The sequence below is a fragment of the Desmodus rotundus genome, chromosome 8 (genome assembly GCF_022682495.2).
Source record: "Desmodus rotundus isolate HL8 chromosome 8, HLdesRot8A.1, whole genome shotgun sequence".
In the NCBI taxonomy this organism is placed as follows: Eukaryota; Metazoa; Chordata; class Mammalia; order Chiroptera; family Phyllostomidae; genus Desmodus; species Desmodus rotundus.
Genome location: NC_071394.1, coordinates 78,710,416 through 78,731,829, shown reverse-complemented (window position 1 = coordinate 78,731,829; position 21,414 = coordinate 78,710,416).

The following is a 21,414-nucleotide window of genomic DNA, read 5'->3' as shown; positions in this document are numbered from 1 at the left end:
GCATCAGCAGTAAGAAACATGGTAGAAACAGATCTTGGTTTTATAGAAAAAACCAGCTTCATCAAATTTCTGATGGTTTATCTTCTTTACACATTGTGTTGTCATCTTAAAGGGCTTAATTGTTTCCCTGAATTTCTTTTCCGTAAGAGGTATATGTTGGTTATATTCTAAACAGAACTACAGTACTTAATAGGGAAAGTTGAGTATGTTTTTAAATGAAAACAGATGGGTGGTTTGTTTATCTTCACTTGGCTGTATTATTGTGTCCTAAACATATGACGGGATTTTTCATACCGAATTTATGATGGTAGCAAGTAGGATTTATGGGACAAATATTTCTTTGACCATATATTTTATTTAACCTCCCCCCTGATGTGGAGTCCAAACTAAATATTTGTTTTTTGTTTTTTAAGTTTTCTGTTTAATTATTGTTCCTCTTCATTTACTGTCAGCATGTCCCAGACACTGTGGTCAGGTGCTTGAAAATAAGAACGAAATAGAGTTTTTATTCTTGCCTTCAGTATGTAGCTAGTGTTGTGACTTTCTTAAGCCTCTTGTTTCACGTGCTGAAAAGTACTTTAAAGAAAAGAAGCAAAAAAAGCCAAATTGATTGAGAGTAAAGAATATGACTTGGCTAGCAATGATTCCTCTCAATCCAAACAGTCCCAGGCATCTCCTTTTTTTGTTTTTACAAATGTTTATATAGGTAGCAACTTTCAGTATCCTCTGGCCAATTTTAAGTTATTTGATAGGGCAGACTGTATCACCATATCTTCAAAAGTGGTTCACTAAGGGAATGCATGCAGTGAGGATCATATTCTCTGATAATGTCTGTGGATGTGTTTAACTGATTTGCCTCTTAGATGACTTCTGATGTCTCCATGGAATTCCATTTGGTAGAGGTTTAAAAATTAAACATCACAAACATTCAGCAAAGCTGCCTGGATGTTCAGCTCCAAGTGACAATCTCTTTCTCTGTACCTTTCCTTAAAGAAGCTATTGTATGAATTGGAATTTAAAGAGAGTAAAGTTAAACAGCAATACTGTGTGGAACAATTCCTTTAAATATTGAATTGAAATGCTCTGCAAAAACATGTTGCCCTGGTAAAGCCACTGTTAGTGGCCAAAGTGATTTCCTCATAGCATCTCTCTACTTGAAGGTACATTTATTAGTTTCCAAAGAACACAGAGCCAATAATCAATCTTCATTAAGTACATTTTGTTCTTCTTTGGCTCTGTGTCAGAAAAGAGAAGCCCAAATCACACATAAAAAAGTTCCTTTCAAAATTAGGAAGACCATCTCAATAACTGGAATAGAGATAATAATTTAGGAGAGGCAAAGGTATTCAGAAAAAAGTTACACAAAACTTGATGTACAGCATAAAGATTACTGTGAGCCCCTTTAAAATCATGCTAATTGTCCTACTTAGCCCACCTAAACAGAAAGAAAATAGGCAATGCAATAGACAACCTCAAAGACGAATGAGAAAATTATTTAGATTACTGAAAGCACAGTTTGTAAAACAAGTAAGAAAGTCAAAACTGGGGTCAGTTCTAGGGGTTGTGAGTTGGCCATTTGATTGAGCAGACCACCTTCAATTGAACCCCTTGTGGTAATTCAATGACTAGGTTACATTGGATCAAGTCCAAACAAAGCCAGGAGAGGCCTTATACTAATTTCTTCCTTACAATAGGTAATGAGATTTTCCTTCTGTATTCTAAGCATAAGATATAGTATCCAATTCACTAGAGAAGTCACTAACTAATGAAGATACAAAAATAATAAAACATATACTTAACATTTCTTACAAGTCTCAGTAACACATGCCTTGAAGGAAAATATTAGTACCCTAATTTTGCAAATATGAATATATATGCCTAGAGAAGCCCAAACAACTACTTAGCTGGTAGCATTCAGAGCTGGGAATGGAAGTCAAGACTTTAGTGAGTTGTGAGCAAGTCTGTGCAGCTCAACACACATAGATTAGAGTCATGCTTTCAATACTCACTAGTTGAGTATTGAGTAAGTCACTTAAGTTTTCTAAGTCTCAGTTACTTCATCTTTACTAAGGGGAAAACTACTACTAAATCAATGTTGTGAACATTAAAAGATATATATACTAGCTGGCTCATAATAAGCCCTCAATAAAACTTAGATCTGTAGAAAAAGAAAATGAGATAATAATACAAAGTTGATTTCAAAAGTTTCCTTTAGTGTGGTCAAGGGGATGTACTCAAACCACTGAATGTTCAACTCAATCTCTATCCTCCAAAAAGGTAAATTATGATGAAAACTCAATTGGAAAATAGTGAGTTACAGGCATACTATAGTATAAAATATTAAAAGAAATATGTGACTCATTATGTTTACTGTGATTAATAAGGTGGGAAGGTGAACACACACTTCAGAAAGCTGTTGAACAACAGCTGTGAGATATAAGCCCATTTCTAATTAGCCTTTAGTTAGCTTAACAATGGATATTCTGATTTGTATATTTCTAGAAGCCTTTTAAAATACAATGTTCTTAAAAAATAATTAAAAGTAAAATTTCAAGACTACTTCAGAGCAATTGGGATTCCTCTTTTTAACTTTCCTTTTCTGAATCCTGTCCTGATTTACAGCAAAGTTTACCCCACTTTCCAGTAAAGGCTTCAGTTACTTGAGGGAATAAAAAAGATGGAAAGAGTAAAGAAAGCATAGAGTTATAGAAGTTTACAGAGTTTGGCAAAATGATTCCAAACTCTGAATTCTTATGCCTTAAACCCACTTCAGAGACAGGCTTCTGGCAAATCCAGGACAGGCTATTGGCAGGTAAGTTTCAGTACAAAACAAGTCAAATGTACCTGAAGGGGAGTGTTGAAGGAGGGATTAACGCCATCTATGGATAGTTAAAGTCCTTAGGAGTTAGCAGTGAAGTGCTTTTAATTTAAGCTAGGTAAAAATGGTCTGATATAGCATGTAGTGCATAAGCAGCATATTTTCTAAGATACAATCAACTTATCTGTCCCCTTCTTAGAAAAGTATACCTGGGATCACTAGATGCTTGCTCTCTCTCTCTCACTCTCTCAAAATTGCAGTCATTTCATAAATAGCTCTTCCAAAATAAATCAACAAAAGTCTCTCTTATATCACCTTATCATAGAGACGTGACTTTTTTAAGGTTACATGAGCCTATTTCCTCTAGGTGAGATCTCTTTGGGAACTTTATTGACAACTAGTGACTCAGAGACCTGTTTACCCTAGAATTTCCTTACCAGAAGCCTTTCCCAACCATTAAGAATATTAAGTTTAACATTTTAGAACAGTTTGTTTTACATTGTCTGCGATATGGAGCAAAGGGATGAGAACCAGTTTCAAGGGCTTTTCTCGTGACATTTACTCCTTGGCTCTGAGGGAGAACACGTCAGTTCCCTCAGTCCACAGCTGCAAGTACGTCCATCCCAACTTCAGTGCCCGGGGACTACATGCTCCAAGGGGCCGTCAGTCTGACTGGAGCGCTGGACAGCAGCCATCATCAGGTAAACTGATTATTCCCTTCCCGTTCCTCACAGCAAAGAAAGAAAAATAAAGAGTGATGGAGGGAAGTGTAAAAGAGACAAAGGTGTTAAGAAAAATGCCCCCAAAACTCAAAAATAAGGCAAAAAGATTACCGTGAGTCCTTTCAAAGTCATATTAACTCTTCTAAATAACCCACCTAAGGGTCATTTGATACTCTCCAATATAGTAACCATCAGCCACATATGGCTCTATAGAGTTAAATCTGAATTAAAATTAAATAAAAGTTAAAAAGTCAGTTCTTCAGTCACTCTTACCACATTCTAAGTGTTCAGTGGCTACATGAGGTCGTGGGCTCCATATTAGACAGCACAGATAAAGAACACTACCATTATATAGGAAGTTCGACTGGACAGTTGTCCTAAGAAAAGGTAAATTTGCCTTAAAATTTACTGTAAATTAGAGCTCAGACTCTATTAATACCAACTGGGAGAAGACTAGAAAACTGAAACTAGTTCTTGTAACCTAGAAATTCAAATAACATTTTTTTATCCATAAGAAAAAGATAATTCCTCAGGTTAGGGTTTTATTGCCCCAAAGAAAAATTAATCAGTTTTGTATCAAATTTGCAATCTTGTTCCAGCATTTTTAACCAACTAAATATACCTCTTTTGAACCAATTTTGTCATCCTGCTGTTACCTTATTACTGAGTTAGAAGAAATCCTTGACATACCCACTATATATTTGAGAGTATGTATTATATTTCTAACTTTTAAAGAGTTATACTCCAAGAAAGGGATTGGACAGATGCACCCAGTGCGAATATGATTTAAGTGGGGTCTAAATTAAATATTGGACAGATTTTTCTTTTGGCAAAATTTATGTACATGCTTCTGAGCTTTTTTGACCACACAACATAGTGATTAAGAGTCCAAGCTTTGAAGATTTGGTCAATGTCCATACACACTACTACCAGGCACATATACAAGAAGAAGGTAGCAACAAAATACAAAAGTTGAGGAAGATGGAAACTTTTTTCTTCTAACTTTGTATAATACTGTAGGGTTTCATTTTCAAAATTAATGAACATATAGAGCTACATAATTAAAACTAAAGCAAATGTTGCATATACAGGGAGGAAATTTAGTACTTAGTATTGTTAGCACTTTACCATTTACTAGCTCTGTGATTGATCTTGGGTAAGTTATCCAATTTGTCAGTCTCCTCATCTGTACAATGGAAATCATAACAAGTAGATCGTAGGGCTGGTATGATGACTAACTTAGATAACATCTGGCACATACTAAGAGCTCTCTTGATGTATGTAAGCTGTTATAGTTATCTCTCCTGGGAATCCAGGGTCATTCCATACAGTTACTCACTGAGAAAGCAACATTTAATGCCTCCCATCTGATTTTGAAAAGTCATGTTAATTCTGCGTTCTCACCCATGATTTATTTCATTTTAATTTGAACATAATTCCTCTCGTATTCTTCCAATAAAGATGTTGCATGTTTATCTTGACTTTGCCTATTCTTGGTAAGCTCGGTGTATCATCAGAAGCACACATTATACCCAGTGGGAAAACATGGCATCTGTGATAGATGATAGGCTGTGGGTTTATTTTTCTCAAAGACTAGTAGGAAAAGCCTTTAAACCTAATTCTAGTTGACTTCTCAGGAATCAAGAGTGTTAGAAAAAATATATACATACTCACACAAACATATGCACATCACTAACACTAACACTACCCAGAAACCTACCAGAACTTGCAATTTGGTTACTTTTGGTAGAGGAAAAAACAAATGTCATGCATGGCAGTTACACCAGCCCCCTTCCACCTCTGTCCCAGCCTGTCCTAACTTCATTCATTCTCTTTCTTCAAGCAAAGTGCATACATTCTAAAACAATTTACCTGTTAGAATAGAGAGAACCACAGAGACAGGAAACTCAAAACCAAACACATCAGCAACAAAGAACAAATCTTAAGAGAGTCAAAACCCAAAGCAGCCCAGAGAGTCTTCCTGGGAGCATGGAGATCCTTCCTTCTTCCCCAGCCCCTAGGGGACAAGAACCAAGGTTCTGCTTTGTTGCTGTGGCAAGAGTAGTGTGAGGATATGTTTTTGCATGCCTGTGGATTCCTCAGGGAAAAGCAAGGAGAGGAAGAGACATAGATAGTATCTTTCAAGCCCATGACAATTAATGGTAAAGATGCCTGTAGCAAGTATTAAGTGAAAAAGAGTTTTTGCTAATATGGTTTCCTTGTCCATATTTATCCAGTACCTTCAAAGGATCATTTAACATTATTTTGTTAATATCCAGTATTAATTAAAATAATACTTAATATTATTTTATTCAATATCAATGAAAATAATATTTAATATTATTACTTAAATAATAACTTTCTTTGGAATTAAATAAGCTTTGGCTCTTGCTGGTGTGGGTCAGTGGATTGAGTGCCAGCCTGTGAACCAAAGGGTCGCTGGTTCAATTCCTAGTCAGGGCACATGCCTGGGTTGCAGGCCAGGTCCCCAGTAGTGGGAGTGCAAGAGGCAACCACACATTGATGTTTCTTTTCCTGTCTTTCTCCCTCCCTTCCTCTCTCTCTAAAATAAATAAATAAATAAGTATAATCTTTAAAAAAAAGCTTTGGCCATTAAGTGGTTTCTGTCCCCTACAGCCTATTATTTTGAGAAACCTGTTCAGTGTCCACCTCCCAGGGTTCTTCATGTATAGTGCTTGGCACAGTACATGGGAGCATGGAAAGCACTCAGGGAGTGTTGGCTCCCATTGTGATCACTAATGATCAAATTCTGAGATCCTCATCAGGAGGCCAATTCATAGTATTTCTTAGGCTTATTAAGGAAAAGTCAGTAACCTGGGTTATTAGGATCCTGGCAATAAACAGGATGCACCAGCATCTCCAAAGTTGGTTGTAATGATAGAGTGTCGATGAAGGGAGGTGTGAGTATGGGAAACAAGAGACACTAGAGACTAGTAAACATAATAGTGACAACCATTGCTATGGACTGAATGCTGTGTCCCCCCAAATTAATATGTTAAAATTCTAACCCCCAATGTGATACAATTGGGAAGAGAGACTGTTGGCAGGTGATTAGGTCATGAAGGTAGAGGCCTCATAAATGAGATTAATGTTATATGAAGAAAAAGGAGAGCTTGCTTCTCCTCTGCTCTTTACCATGTGGCATACAATCAGAAAAGGGCCATCTGAAAACCAGGAAGTGTTCCCTCACCAGACACCAGATCTGCTAGGGCCTTGATCTTAGACTTTCCAGCATCCAGCTTTCTGTTTTTAGGCCACCCAGTCTATGTTAGTTTGCTATAGTAGCATGAGCTAAGACAACTGTCCCTTGAGCTGAAGAGATGAATAGAAAGTTTTAGTCACTGCCTGATGGTAGGTGACAAAACAATAAGAGAGGAGGGCAGAAATACTCTGACTTCTCTCTCTCCTGCCCTCTAATTTTCCCATATCACTCTCTAGCTGAAACCAACTTTAAGCTAGCTGGCCACAGAGCCCCCAGATGCCGCCTACAGGGTCAGCTTCCTGTGCTGTAGAGATAGGTCAACAATAACTCTGTGGGGAAGAAAAACAAAGAATAACTAGGTTTAAAGAACCTGGAGTCAAATATATGATTAATTTGCCTCTTCACTCCTGATGGTTGAAACTCACTCTCTACAGGAGGCTCTTCTGCACTAGTTCTGGCAACTTTCTTCCTTCCTTAGTAAATGCTGCCATTAAAACAACAACCTAAGCAAGTCAGAAGATATTCAAAGACAACTTGTGGCACTTAATTTCAAAGCTCCAGTTCTTTGAACAGCATTAAAGTCTGTTTCTCATATAAGGCAAATTAGTTAATTTCAAATGTGCTCTGTGAATATCAGTGGACCACCCAAAAATATACTTATTTTAGGCCATCCTCCTAGCATGTTAAAAGAATTCATTTGCTTTAAGAGGAAGAAGGGGTGGCATTTGTGCATATAAATTGGCTAAAGTAAGGGCCAGTTTCATATTAAACATTAATTATTCATTTCACAAAGGAGAAAAAAATTACCTATGATAGAAAACCCCTAGGATGATGTTCTTTTCTACAAACCTGCTTCTAAGTCAAATAACATCCCAAACACTCCTTTCACTCAACCTCTCTTCCTGGAAATGAGAAAAGGCTATGGAAAGAAAAACAACTGGATGCTTTATAGTTACACCATTTCCTAGAGGTTGGTATATGCAAGTTCTCCTGAACCAGGAGGTCAGATCCAGAAGAGCTATCTGGGAAAAATCCCCTGCCTCTCTAATAAAGGTCAAACTTTGGATAAAAGTCAGTATGAGGTTTGCTCCAGGCTGGGGATTTCGGAGCCTAGCAGAGGAGATCCCCTGAGGAGGTAGCTAACACCTGGCTGAGTTTCCAAGTTCCCTTGCCCTCTTTCTGCCCCCCAAGGACTTTCTGGAAGCAGAACAATCATTGTCCAAACTCAACTCACAGTTGGCCACCAAGAGAAAAGTCTATTGTTCTGCCAACTGAAAAGATTTAGATTTTCAACAACAGGCTCAAGGCATGTCCCAGGGACTCAAGGAAAAAGAGGATCCAAAGAATATATTTTTAGTTTCTAGAAAACAAGCACCTTGTCTACTTATCTTAACAAAGTTGGGGATCTGAATCTATTTACTCTATTGGTCTGAATAAAATTGGGCTTCCTATCCCTCTCAAAGTGTTATAAAATCATAGCAATGGTCTTAAACTTTATTTCTTGTTCTGGTTTTAATAAATTGGAAAGTTTAATATGTAGCCCATTTTTGAGAACCTTTATATACATGTACCGGGCCTTCTGAGTGCACAGTGTTGTTAAAAGTTTCAGAGTTGCATCTATCTACCTGGAGTCACCAAAGAAGCCTTGGGGAGGAATACTCACAAACAAAGATCTTCCCTGTTAGTTGCTGGCATAGTCTGAAATTCAGCTTTCAGAGGTTTATTCCTTTGAATCTTTCAACTCTCTTGTTTTCTAATAGACCCATTTTGAGTGTAAATACCACTAAGAAAGGATACTCTTGAAACCACTGGGATCCTTAACAGTTTTGAGAAAGGTTGTACAGGGCATTAGGGCATTCCCTACATCTTGAAAAGAGGAGTTGAAAGAGTGAGAAAAATACTTGGACCTAACTCATAACTTTTCTGAAGTGTTATCACATTCCTGTAAACATTTCTTTCAAGAGAGAGGCTTAATGTTTGAAAGATCCCACTTATTAGATGTGACCTTTGGCTTCTCTCTTTAACTTTCTCAGTTTCAACATCAGTTTCAATCCTCAGTTTCAACATCAGTAAAATAGGATAATAATAATTAGTTTATTAAAGTTTTGTGAGAATTACATCCAATAATTTGTATAAAATTACTCAGGTGGTGGTTGGAGTGTAGTAAGTATTCAGTAAGTAGAATGTGATGATGACAGTGATGATGATGACAATCCCATCTGCTCCCTACAAACAGATAAATAAGAAAGAACATTTAAATATGTATAGAGGAGGAAGAAATAAGGAAGAAGCAGCTGATCATAAGTCTTCCCTCTTGCACTTCTCCATCCTTTGCTGGGAATATGGAAGCTTTAGAAAAGAACTGCCATGACTTTCTGTGCCACAGATGCAACTCCGAGGAGAAGGGGAGGCACAGGGGGCATGTAAACAGATGCAGTTGTGTGATCCCACAAGTCCATCCCCGGGAAAATGTTTATGGTAGATTATGGTTTTAGAATTTCTTCTATTTGAACGCTAACATTTCCTCTCTCCAGCTAACTGTTTCTAACTTTAATAATATGGCTCTATAGATACTTTTGTGCCTTCTAGCCTGCCTGAAATTTAACTAGACTGATAGAAGCCTATATCACACTACATTGCCTCTTGTACTGATGGAACATTAGTTAGGGAAGGTACTGAAAGCAAAACAAAGCAAAAAGTAGTAGATTTTGGGTCAAATTAAGGTATGGAAGTTTTAGTTTGATGAAAATCCTCATTTGCTTAGCAATAGCATTTGCAGTGGAAGGAAAATGTGTGGATAAGGGTTTAGTCCTTATGAAGAGGGCTCTATTTTATGTTACAGAAATTATTTCAAGGACATATTTTCCCTGTTTATTGACCCAATGGCTTGATTCTCTGGTGGTATGTTCAGCATCTTAAAAAAGAAAGCCAATTTCATTAAAAAAGTAATGCCTATTTACCATGGGCTTACATGAAGTCATACAGGGAGAAAATAAGGAGAGAGAAAAAACAGGTGCAGAACTGAGCTCTGATGTTCACCAGTTTGCCAACTTTGCAGGTACCAGTTGGGCACTGGAGCTTCCTGGATTTCCTGCCATTTTCATCTAGTCTAGACTAGGTAGGGACAATGCCCCTTGTTTAAGCTCATTACAGGACTTTGTCAATTGGACCCTAATGCAACACTCTGGGACCACCACGTCTTGAAGATTGTCTGAACAGGTCTCTAGAGACTTGAGATTCAGAATGGGACACTGGACCATGGCAGTTCATATCTGCTTTCTCATATCCTTCACCTGTGAATTTTAAGGTCCATCTTTCAGACTCCTCTCCACTCAAATTCAAATGAAGACCCTCTTGGTTCCTCCTGTTGATTGAATATTTTGAGACATATTAGAAAATCCTTTAGGCTCACCTAACATTCCAATGTATATGGATCTTCAAGGCTGCCAATTGCCAAATCCATATCACCTGGGAATAGAACTTTCCTATACACTCTGTATACAAAGACCAGCAACTTTCCAGCCAACAGCACTCACTTGATTAGATGCTATTAACGTTAATGCCAGTCTCCATCCTCCCTCCCAATTCTAGCAATGAAGATATAAAATCAAGCAAATGTCAAGTATCTTCTTAGAAGAGGTTTAAAGTTGTTTACAAGTAGGGAGACTATTTTATTCCTATCATCCCCAAATCATTATTAATAATACCTCCCTTTCCCTTAGAAGTGTCACAATTTCAGCAATAAAATATATAATCACTATTTTTAGAAGAGTCACCATCATGGAGATTACTTGAGAAACAATATTATTTCCCATTTTAGTTTAGGCAAAGGCTGTGTTACTATAGCAAGGAGACCCCCAAAATACAGTACTTTAAAGACTACAGAGATTTCTTTGTTTCCAATTGAACAGTCCTGAAATGAACTGTCCAGATGGGCAGAGTCTTCTCCATGGGACCATTAAGGAACTAAAGTTCCTTCCATATTGTTACTCCATCATTTTTAGGGGGCTAAATTTGCCAACATCTTTGAATCTGGGTTATAGTTTTTGTTCCATCTCATAGAAATGGAAAGAGGGGATATGAAAAAGAGCATGCCTAAAGGTTGAAGGTCCAGAACCAAAGGCAACACACAGCATTTCTGCTTCCATTTCTATTGGCAAGAACCTAAGTATATGGTCATCCCTAGTGCCCTAGCCTAAGTTCCTTTGAAAGCAAAGCCTGGGGTAAAGGCTTTTGTGTTATTTTATTAGGGAGTACAATACCAAGAAGCAGAGGTGAGTAGGATATAGAATGCAGCAAGGAAGGAATGAAAGCAAATATGAGCATGTATTACTGAGTTAGATAGCTCTTGGTATCAAGTGTGACCAATTGCTCTTGTGGGACCATCTTTTGGGAGGTCATGTGGACTGTTGGAGAATTTATTCACTGGTTTCTATTTTCTATTGGTAAACGTTTCAGAGGTATTAAATCCCCGAAAGTTTAAGTACATCTTTCTTCCTTCCTTTTTTCCTTCCATCCATCCATCCATCCATCCAACAGTCTATACTGTACAGTACTATGAGTTTGGACCAATGAATACAGTTGTGTAACCACAACCATCAAGACAAGAAATAGTCCATCATCTCATCTCAAAAAGTTTTTTTTTTAACCTATTTTTACCCAATCCCTCCTCTCACTTCATCCTATAGCAACCATTGGTCTTCGTTCTGTGCCTGTGTTTTGCCTTTTGTAGAATGTCACATAAATGAAATTACACTGTATGTAGGCTTCTGATTCTTGCTTCTTTCACTTAACATAATGTATCTTATGTTCATCCTTGTTGTTTCCTGTATCAACCCATCCTTTTTTATTGTTGGGTAGTATTCCATAGTACAAATGTAGCACTTTGATAATCCATTCACCAGTTGAAAGACATTTAGCTTGCCTCTAGTTTTGTATCCTTATGAATAAAGATGCTATAAATATTCACATACAAGTTTCTGCATGAGTAGATTTTCTTTTGTAAGCCCCATAACAACTTTTTGACTTAGACTTTAATGTCGCTATAATACAGATTTAAAAATTGGGTCTCAGGGAAATTAAATAACTGACCCAGTGTCACATAGGTAATTGAATGGTGGAACCCAGGTGCCTGTCTCAAGCTCACGGTCTTGAGAAAAAGACACACAAAAAAATAATTACATTACACATAAGCAAGACATGTACAATGTTATATAATAGAAAAATAAGTGCCAAGAAAATACACTGGAATCAGAAAAGTGTGCCTAATCCTTTTCCCTCAGATGATCATGGAAGCATCTAGGGCAGGCCTAAAATTCTGTGTCTTAAAGCATAAGCAGGTGTTCTCTATGTAGGCAAGATGGTAGAAAGGCTGAAATGTCAAGTTCACAGGGACAGGGGCTTGGTCAGTTTTGTAGTCAGTGCCTCCCAAGTACCTGGAACAGTATCTTATATATAATTGGCACTCAATACATATTTCTTGAATGAATGAATGAATGAATGAATGAATGAATTTCAGACAAAGGGTGTAGCACATATAAAGGCAGAGCACCTGGTTTGCCTTGACTCTTCTTGCCTGGTACATGACCTCTCCTTCAGGTGCAAGAGACATTTTCCAGCTGCTTCTTGACATGATTTTTAAATTTCCATCTGTTTAGTGGCCACACCCAGCACCCTGAGGCCTGGGGGCCAAGAGCCTTTATCTCTAACAAGCCTCTTTCTAGAAGCCTGGCTTTATCCTCTGTGAGCTGCCCCAATGTGCAAACTAAACACAGATGTAAAACCTTGGAGGCAGGCTTATCTTTTGGTGTCCTGCCAACTCCTTGAATGTCATGGATTCTGTTCCTTGTCTCTAAGGCACCAGCTCAGGTTCTGACCAAAGAAGGCTAAAGTGGCAGCTCCCAAGGGGAGAGAAAGAGGAAAGACAAGCTACTGTTCAGAAGTGTTCAGAAGCTCAAGAATAGGGGATTCAGGCAGGTGCACAAGGTGTCAGAAAGGCAGGGGGAGAGGCTGCTCCTCCTTTTTCCCCCCCTTATTTCAAAAGTGCTACTTTTATTACAGAAATGTTGAAAACACTGTGAATCAAAAAAAGAGTCTGAAATTATACTAATTCCAACATTGAAAGAATACCAGTTAACGTATCAATATAAACACTTTCATGTTTTCTAGGGTAATACACAGTTGCACACAATGGAATGATACCAGTAGACTGTCTCATATAATGGAGTATCAGAAACATTTTGCATCTTCACTAATTATTTGTCTACCAATTTACTTTTATTTTTTAAATTTTTATTTATTGAGAACCAAGATGGCGGCATAGGTAGACACACTGCGCCTCCTCGCACAACCAGAACTGACAGAGAATCGAACAGCAAGGGGGACCAACACCAAGGAAATAGAAAATAAACATTCATCCATACTGGTAGGAGGGGCGGAGACGGGCACCAGGGTGGAGAGGACTCCCGTGGCTGTGGTGGGACTGAGACTGGAGGAGTGTGGGACAAATGGCGCAGGCAGTCAGAGCACTAGCAGACCCTGCGGCCCCACATTTGCACAGATAAACCCAGAGGGCCGGACTCAGAGTGGCGGAGAGCGGGGCAGGCAGAGCAGTGGGTAGCACCCTGCGGCACTACATTCGCCCACAGATAAACCAGATGAACGGCGGGCAGCGAAGCAGACCGCTGCGCAACCCAGGGCTCCAGCTCAGGGAAATAAAGCCTCAAACCTCTGATTGAAAGCGCCCATGGGGGTTGGGGTGGCAGCAGGAGAGAATCCCAGCCTCACAGGAGAGGTTGTTGGAGAGACCCACAGGGGCCTAGAGTGTGCACAGGCCCACTTACTCGGGAACCAGCACCAGAGTGGCCCAGTTTGATTGTGGGTATTGGAGTGAAAGATCGAAACCCAGAGGAGAGTGAGGCGGGCGCCATTGCTCCCACTCGGCCCCCATTGCTCCCACTCGGCCCCTCCCCCACCCCAGTACAGTGTCACTGGGCAGCGACCAGCATTACCCCGCCCTGGTGAACACCTAAGGCTCCGCCCCTTAAAGTAACAGATGCGCCAAGACAAACAAACAAAAAAAATGGCCCAAATGACAGAACACTTCAAAGCTCCAGAAAAAATACAACTAAGTGACGAAGAGATAGCCAACCTATCAGATGCACAGTTCAAAGCACTGGTTATCAAGATGCTCACAGAATTGGTTGAATTTGTTCGAAAAACAGATGAAAAAATGAAGCCTATGCTAAGAGAAACAAAGGAAAATGTACAGGGAACCAACAGTGATGAGAAGGAAACTGGGACTCAAATCAATGGTGGACCAGAAGGAAGAAAGAAACATCCAACCAGAAAAGAATGAAGAAACAAGAACTTGGAAAAATGAGGAGAGGCTTAGGAACCTCCAGGACACCTTGAAACGTTCCAACATCCAAATTATAGGGGTGCCAGAAGAAGAGGAAGAACAAAAAATTGAAAACTTATTTGAACAAATAATGGAGAACTTCCCCGATCTGGCAAAGGAAATAGACTTCCAGGAAGTCCAGGAAGTTCAGAGAGTCCCAAAGAAGCTGGACCCAAGGAGGAACACACCAAGGCACATCATAATTACATTACCCAAGATTAAACACAAGGACCTACATCCAAGATTACTGTATCCAGCAAAGCTATCATTTAGAATGGAAGGGAAGATAAAGTGCTTCTCAGATTAGGTCAAGTTAAAGAAGCTCATCATCACCAAGCCCTTATTATATGAAATGTTAAAGGGAGTTACCTAAGAAAAAGAAGATCAAAAATAGGAACAGTAAAAATGACAGCAAACTCACAGTTATTAACGACCACACATAAAACAAAAACGAGAGCAAACTAGGCAAACAACTAGAACATGAGGGTTGTCAATAAGGGAGTGGGAGGGGGAGAGGGGGTTAAAGGTACAGAGAATAAGTAGTATAGATGATAGGTGGAAAATAGACAGGGGGAGGGTAAAAATAGTGTAGGAAATGTAGAAGCCAAAGAACTTATAAGTATGACCCATGGACATGAACTATGGGGGGGGGAATGTGGGAGGGAGGGGGGTGGGCAGGATGGAGTGGAGTGGGGGGGGAATGGGACAACTGTAATAGCATAATCAATAAATATATTTAAAAAAATTTATTTATTGATTTTAGAGAAAGAGAGGAAGGGAAGGAGAGGAGAGAGAGACAGAGAAATATCAATTTGTTGTTACACTTATTTGTTTGTTCATTGGTTGGTTTTTGTACGTACCCTGATCAGGGATCGAACTCACAATCTTGGCTTATGAGGATGACACTCTAACCCACTGAGCTATGTGGCCAGGGCAACCAATTTATTTTAAATAGCTGGATTTTGTTCAAAATTTGATTTAACAAATTGTCAGGATACAGTTTTGTTTAAATAGTTTTATGATTTTCGAAAAAAATTGTCACGTTGTGCTTAAGAGAACATGCTTTAGTGTAGGTGTAAATGTGTCTTCTGGAACTTTCTCGCTTCATAACCTTGGGCAAGGAACCTAATTTTGTTGCCTTATCAGTAAAATGAGGATGATGATAGTACCTATTTCACAGGTTTATTGCAAGGAGCCAATGAGTTGATTCAAGTGAAATACAGGGGTTTGCAAAAGCAGGTTTACATTTGTGAGCTCGTGAAACATGCAGTTTATTCTCGTATTATTGTTATTATTATTTATTTTATTATTTATGTGTATTGTGACTACAAACCTACCTTTGCCCACAGCTGTACTTGACATGGCACCCACCACACAGGAAACCCTCCATACATATGGGCTAATAATTACTAGTATAAAAATACAAACAGTATAGAAAAACATAGTTTAAAAATCACCTGTAATCCTAGTACCCAAAGAGAATCAACATTAATTGTGTCATATTACATTGTGCTCCTTCAATCAATATATCACAGGTATATTTTCCTACCAAGTAGTATTGCTGTGTAGTTTATATCATCTATTTCTTAATGACTGAAGAATATTCTGTTGGTGCAAATATGCCAGGGTAGACTCTTAATGGAAAAGAAAATAAAGTAAACCCCAGCAGAACACAAGCCCTGACTTATATGCCTGGCCAAATCCTCACTGTGCACATTTCATAATACTAGCTAAGAAGAATCTCACCACAAACCCAACTCTGCAGATCAGGAAGAATCTGAGAACTGTGTCCCAATTTCCTCATCAGAACTGACCTTGATTGTCCCAGGATATCACCCTTCACCTGCATACTCTGCTGTTGGTGCTCAGAAGAATGAAAATGGGAAACAGTCAAATTCCTTGGTTTGCTCCTGCTGACTCAGCAGGCAGGGGACTCTGGGAGAGTTCACCGCGGTTTGGCCAGGAAGGCGCTCAGGCTCCACTGAGATTCGCAGCCTCCTGGGGGCCAGATGAGGGGCTGGCTTGTTTATACTGTATCCCAGACCAAACAGCTGGGGAAATTGTAATCCTGTTCATTTCCCCCTACTGCCTTAAAAAGAAATTTGATTAAATGACATGAGGAAGTAATTCCTTTTGCTTGCTCTTTGTTTCTTTCTCTCTTTTCTTCTACTTTCCCTTCCTTTTCTTTACTTTTTCACTCCCTCCTCATCCTGATCTTTTTCTGTCTCTCTCTGTCTGTTTTTCTCTCTCTCTCTCTTTCCTTTTCTTCCTTCCAATTTCCATAACAAAATACTTTTGGGGAAAATTAAATAAAGAGATAAATCCTTTATTTTCAGAGCCAGGAGGAATTTTTTTTCAAAGATTTATTTGCAGCTGAAAGAACTGAGGAAATAAATGGGCCAAAGGCCTTTCTTATTCAGGCAAAATGTCCATGGAAAGTCCTAAAAAGGCTGAATTTCATGGTGACTTCAGCAAATATATGTTTGGAAAACTGAGGATTGGAGTTTGCTGTCTACCCATGCCCATGCCTCTCTGGTCTTCAGTCCAAGCCCCCGCAACTGGAGAGGCCACTCCTGCAGTCAAAGAAAAGGAAGGGGAACTGAAAACATGGACAGCTAAACCTACAGCTGCATGTCATCTGCCAATTTGATAACTGTCAGCTCCACACTGTCTTCCAAGTCATTGATCAATATATTGTGTGAGAAAAGGCCTGCTGTATGCAGTTAAAGCCTTGATTTCAACGGCTTTTTATATATTAGGAAGGCAATATAGAGTAGTCATTGAAAGCACAAATACCAACTCTGCTATTTACATACTGTGTATCTTCAAGAATATAACAGCCTCTCAAAGCCTCCATTTCTCCATCCCTACACATGGGAATAACAGTGGCACCCATCATCTGACAAGGGTGTGTGTGCAAAGGCTTAGCACAAAACCTGCTCAGGCTCTGTGCAGCCACTGGTGTTATTATGAATAACACAGTTAGTTGTGCATCCAACTCATCAGATTATTATCGTGCTTCCTACAAGGAAAAGCACACATCTGTTTATCAAATGCTATTGCTGGAATTGAAGTGTATGATGTCTGGAATATTTTAGTGATCTGTCAAAAATAAAGTATCAAGAGAGGAAATAAAGTTAGGCCATAATGACTTGAACTTCTGCAAGCACTCAGTGTCTCGGGCTGTGCTGTTTCCTAAATGTTCATAAAGGGTGTGTTTCGTAATCAGGTCCCGAATGCTAGCTCCATTGCCTTCTAGTTTTTAGAATCCACATTTTTCTCATTTTTGAAAACTAAAATAACATATTCCTGTCTCCAATTCCTTGGCCTCACTCCCAGGCTCTGATTTCTCTAAGATTGCTGACAGTGGTTTTGTAATCACATCTGCAATCCCTTTCTATGTTCTAGTGTTTAATCCAACTTGACCTCATTAACTCTCTAGTTCCCTTTCTATTAGCTCGTGTGCCATCTTGGCCTTCAATTTTCTCTTTTAAAACATGTTTTTCATATAGATAGATAGATGATAGATAGATAGATAGATGATAGATAGATATATATGTATATATCTTTATCTATATATATACACACATATGCATGCTTATGCATGATTCCATCCTGGAGAAATGCTACATGAGTGCAGAAAACTCTACCCAGCTGAACTGTGCTGCATGGGGACACACAAAACTCTCTCTCTCTCTCTCTGTCTCTCTCTCATGCATGTGTGCATACACAGACAAATATATATTTAATACATGTTCATGGCTGAAAATTCCAATTATATGGTTTAAAAAATAATGAGTCCAGAAATCATTGGTAACCGTAGCATTCAGAGACAATAATAGTCTTTCTGTTTTGCTGTAGTACCTTCCAGTATTTCTCTGTGCAGAAATAGATACAGATGCTAGTAGATAAATAAAACATGAAGATTCCTTGATATAATTCTTTTCCTACAGCCTTACTTTAATGTTAGCATACTGTTTCAGTGCAGTAATGTGAGATAATTTTTACTGGGCTCAGACCCTTTGTTTGGATACTTTGGCTTTTCAGCAATTTGCTACATTACCAATGATACACTCACTACTTTGGTAAAAGGTGTAGGCGCTCAGTAAATAGTTGCTGATGTCCTTAATTAAGGAGGCTCCAGAGGCACGAGAATTAGACTTTAGAGGTTCACGGACTGTGTCCTGATGCTTCTTGTCCCATGCTAGACAGCTGAACTCAGGCAAATCACCCCATTCTTCAGGGACTCAGTTTCTGAGCATTTCCTCTTGTTAAAGAGGTTGGCAGACAGTGGCCCTGCATTGGGCTCTCAAGAAGATTAAATGTGACCTTGAATATAATGCTTGTAGCATAGTGCTTTGTTCTTAAGGAATATAAAAAAATGGTAGCTATTATTGTTAATAGCATTTTTGTCATAAGATCCTATATGGTTCAAGGTCTATGTTCTTTAAAAGTAAAGACATTGTTAGAGGCTAATGATTCCTTTAATGTAGGAATTTACATTTTGAGCTCAATGCAAAGTGAGTAGAACCAAATAATGCACTGTACGTAATATCAGCACGAGGACTCAAGGTGGAGGCATCCATTTTATACATACCATCAATTCTGCTGTGATGAGACACACACTCCTAAAAAGTATCACGCTGTGTAGTGTTGTGATAAATACTTTGGGGCTCCTGGGAAATGGGGTGGTGGCAGTGGTTGTCACTCACAAGATCTCAAAGTCTCCTGGGATTTTGCCCTTCTCCCCAGGGGACATTTGCAGCATCTACATACATTTTCTGGTTGTCACACTGCTGGGAAGGGGTGGTAAAGCAGAGGATGATACCCTTGGCGTACAGTGGCTGAGTCCAAGGATGCTGCTAAAAAGCATAGCGTACACAGGACAGTGCTCACAGAACAAAATTATCCAGCCCAAAATGCCAATAGTGCCAAGACTGAAAAGCCCTGGGTTAGAGCACAACACTCAAAAACTTGTCTGTGACACATTTTAAAAAGGATAAGAGTCTGATAAAACAGTAACATGGTTTTACCTATGTTAAGTAGTTAAAAATGCATACACACTGCAAAAATATTGTATCTTGCCTTGAGAAAAACGTGTTGCTTACTTGTGGCAGTGGGCTTGGGAGGGTGGCAGCTTGTAGGCAGTTGTGAAGTGGTGGGAGCAGGGTTATCTGAAGTGGGACGGGAAGTTGCCATGCCAGACGTGACGGTGCAGCTCCTGACACCTCCGGCGAATGAACGGAGGAGGATGCTGGGTGGCTGCAGGGTGCGTGTGTATGAGTTTTGTGTGTCCCACGAGGCACAGTTCAGCTGGGTGCAGTTTTCTGCACTCACCTAGTGTTTCTCAGAGATGGAATCACACATGAACAAACATGAAATTTGATTATACCCAAATTGTCCCCCAATATAACACTGACATTGGAACAGATCCATATTTTAAAAGCATATGTTATAGCAGAACTGACTGTACATATTTAATTGCACTGAATCGGCTAGAAGAAAACTAGAACTCACAGCAACAATACTTTATTCTGAAAAATGTGACAGAGTTCATGATCAAAAAGACTTTTAACCTATAGATATTACCAAACAGATATGTTCCAGAGAAACAACAAGGGCCCAATTTAAGTAAAACCCCTTCACAGGCTATTGTACAGCACAAGATTCTTCCATGACCTGACGAGTGGCCCATACTATTTATCACAATGTTTATTTTAAATCCTGTATAGTACTGAAATATTTAAGGGTGAAAGTATATGATGTGTGGAATTTGCTTCAAAATACTCCAAGTGGGGACAGTGAGTAGTAGGGCTAAGAGGAAATAGGATTGGCCATGAGTTTATAGATGAAATTAGGAGATGGGAATGTGGGCTTGCTTATAATGTTCTCCCTACTTTGTATGATAAAAATAATTTTAAAAATTATGCATAAGCAATACATTTGCAAGTAGATTCACACAAATATTGATTTTTAAATGTTGATGCTACTATTTTTTGATAATAGGTTTCCTGTGTAGCTACTATAATGAAATATCATGTTAAAAGGCTTGGGTGTGCCATAGATATTTAAAATATCCTTACCTTCCACAGTCTCTAAAAGAGCAACTTTTAGAAGTAGAGTATGATGATTAGTAAAATCAGGTGTCAAAAGGAGAAAATTAACACTCAAATCAAGGTCAGTGGCCAGGGCCAACTCCTGGGAGTGATACTACAGAAGCTGAGACTGTACGAAGCCCTAACAGCAGAGGTGACATGCCAGCCAGGGGTGTGTACAGATATGCTCCGTATGAAACCTGACCAAGCAGAGGATTGTGGTGGTTAGAGTCTGACCTTCCTGGGAAGGCTTGTTTCCACTGAAGGATCTTGGGCAAGTTAATCTAATCATTCTGAGAAATTTTGTGTCCCTCAAATTTGTAATAAAAAAGAGTGCAAGATTTAAAGAAGCACCAGCAGGAATGCCTGTAATAATAAAGGCACATTAGAAAGACTTGAGGCTCCTAAGAAAGTCTGAGATCTTCTTTGGAGCATCGGATCAAAACTAGAAATACTCTCCCTGAAATATGCATATGTGAATTCACAAGAACATTTTAATGCAAGATCTGGAGAGTCACAGTCATCTTAACATCCATCTAGGACACTGGGCTAAGAACCTGGGTTAGAGGCTGCACCAACTTCATCTAGAAGCTAACGGGGTGGAGACAAGTTTAATATGTTCCTGTCACTGCAGCTGGCCCTCGACCTACTTCACCTGCCTGAACTGTTTTCTCCTTATTCTACCTTATTCTTCAAAGGCCCTCACTTTCAGGAATCCTTTCTCACCAGTGTTATCTACAGAAATTTCTCCTCTGAACTCACAGTAAGTAACTTATCAGTGCTGCTATTTTTGTCCTTAGTCATATACTCTTTTTGGATGCTTGTCTCCAGATACTTGTATCTGTGTATGTGTGTGTGTGTGTGTGTGTGTGTGTGTGTTGCTTGTTTAACTAAATTTCGAGCAACTTGAGAGCAACACTGTTTATCACACTTCCTGGTATATCCTCCCAGAACCAACCATCTAGAAAACTATCAAGTAAACAGACATATGGTTTAAAGGTAGTCATAAAGTACATATTGAATAAATGAATAAATGAATGAATGAAAAAGTGAATGAATCTCTTACTCCTTTTTTTTTACTGCTTTCCCTAACTTTAAGCTTAGCAATCTCTGCTCCTCTGCCTGGAGCACCCTTTCCCCAAGACTCCCTAGCAAGC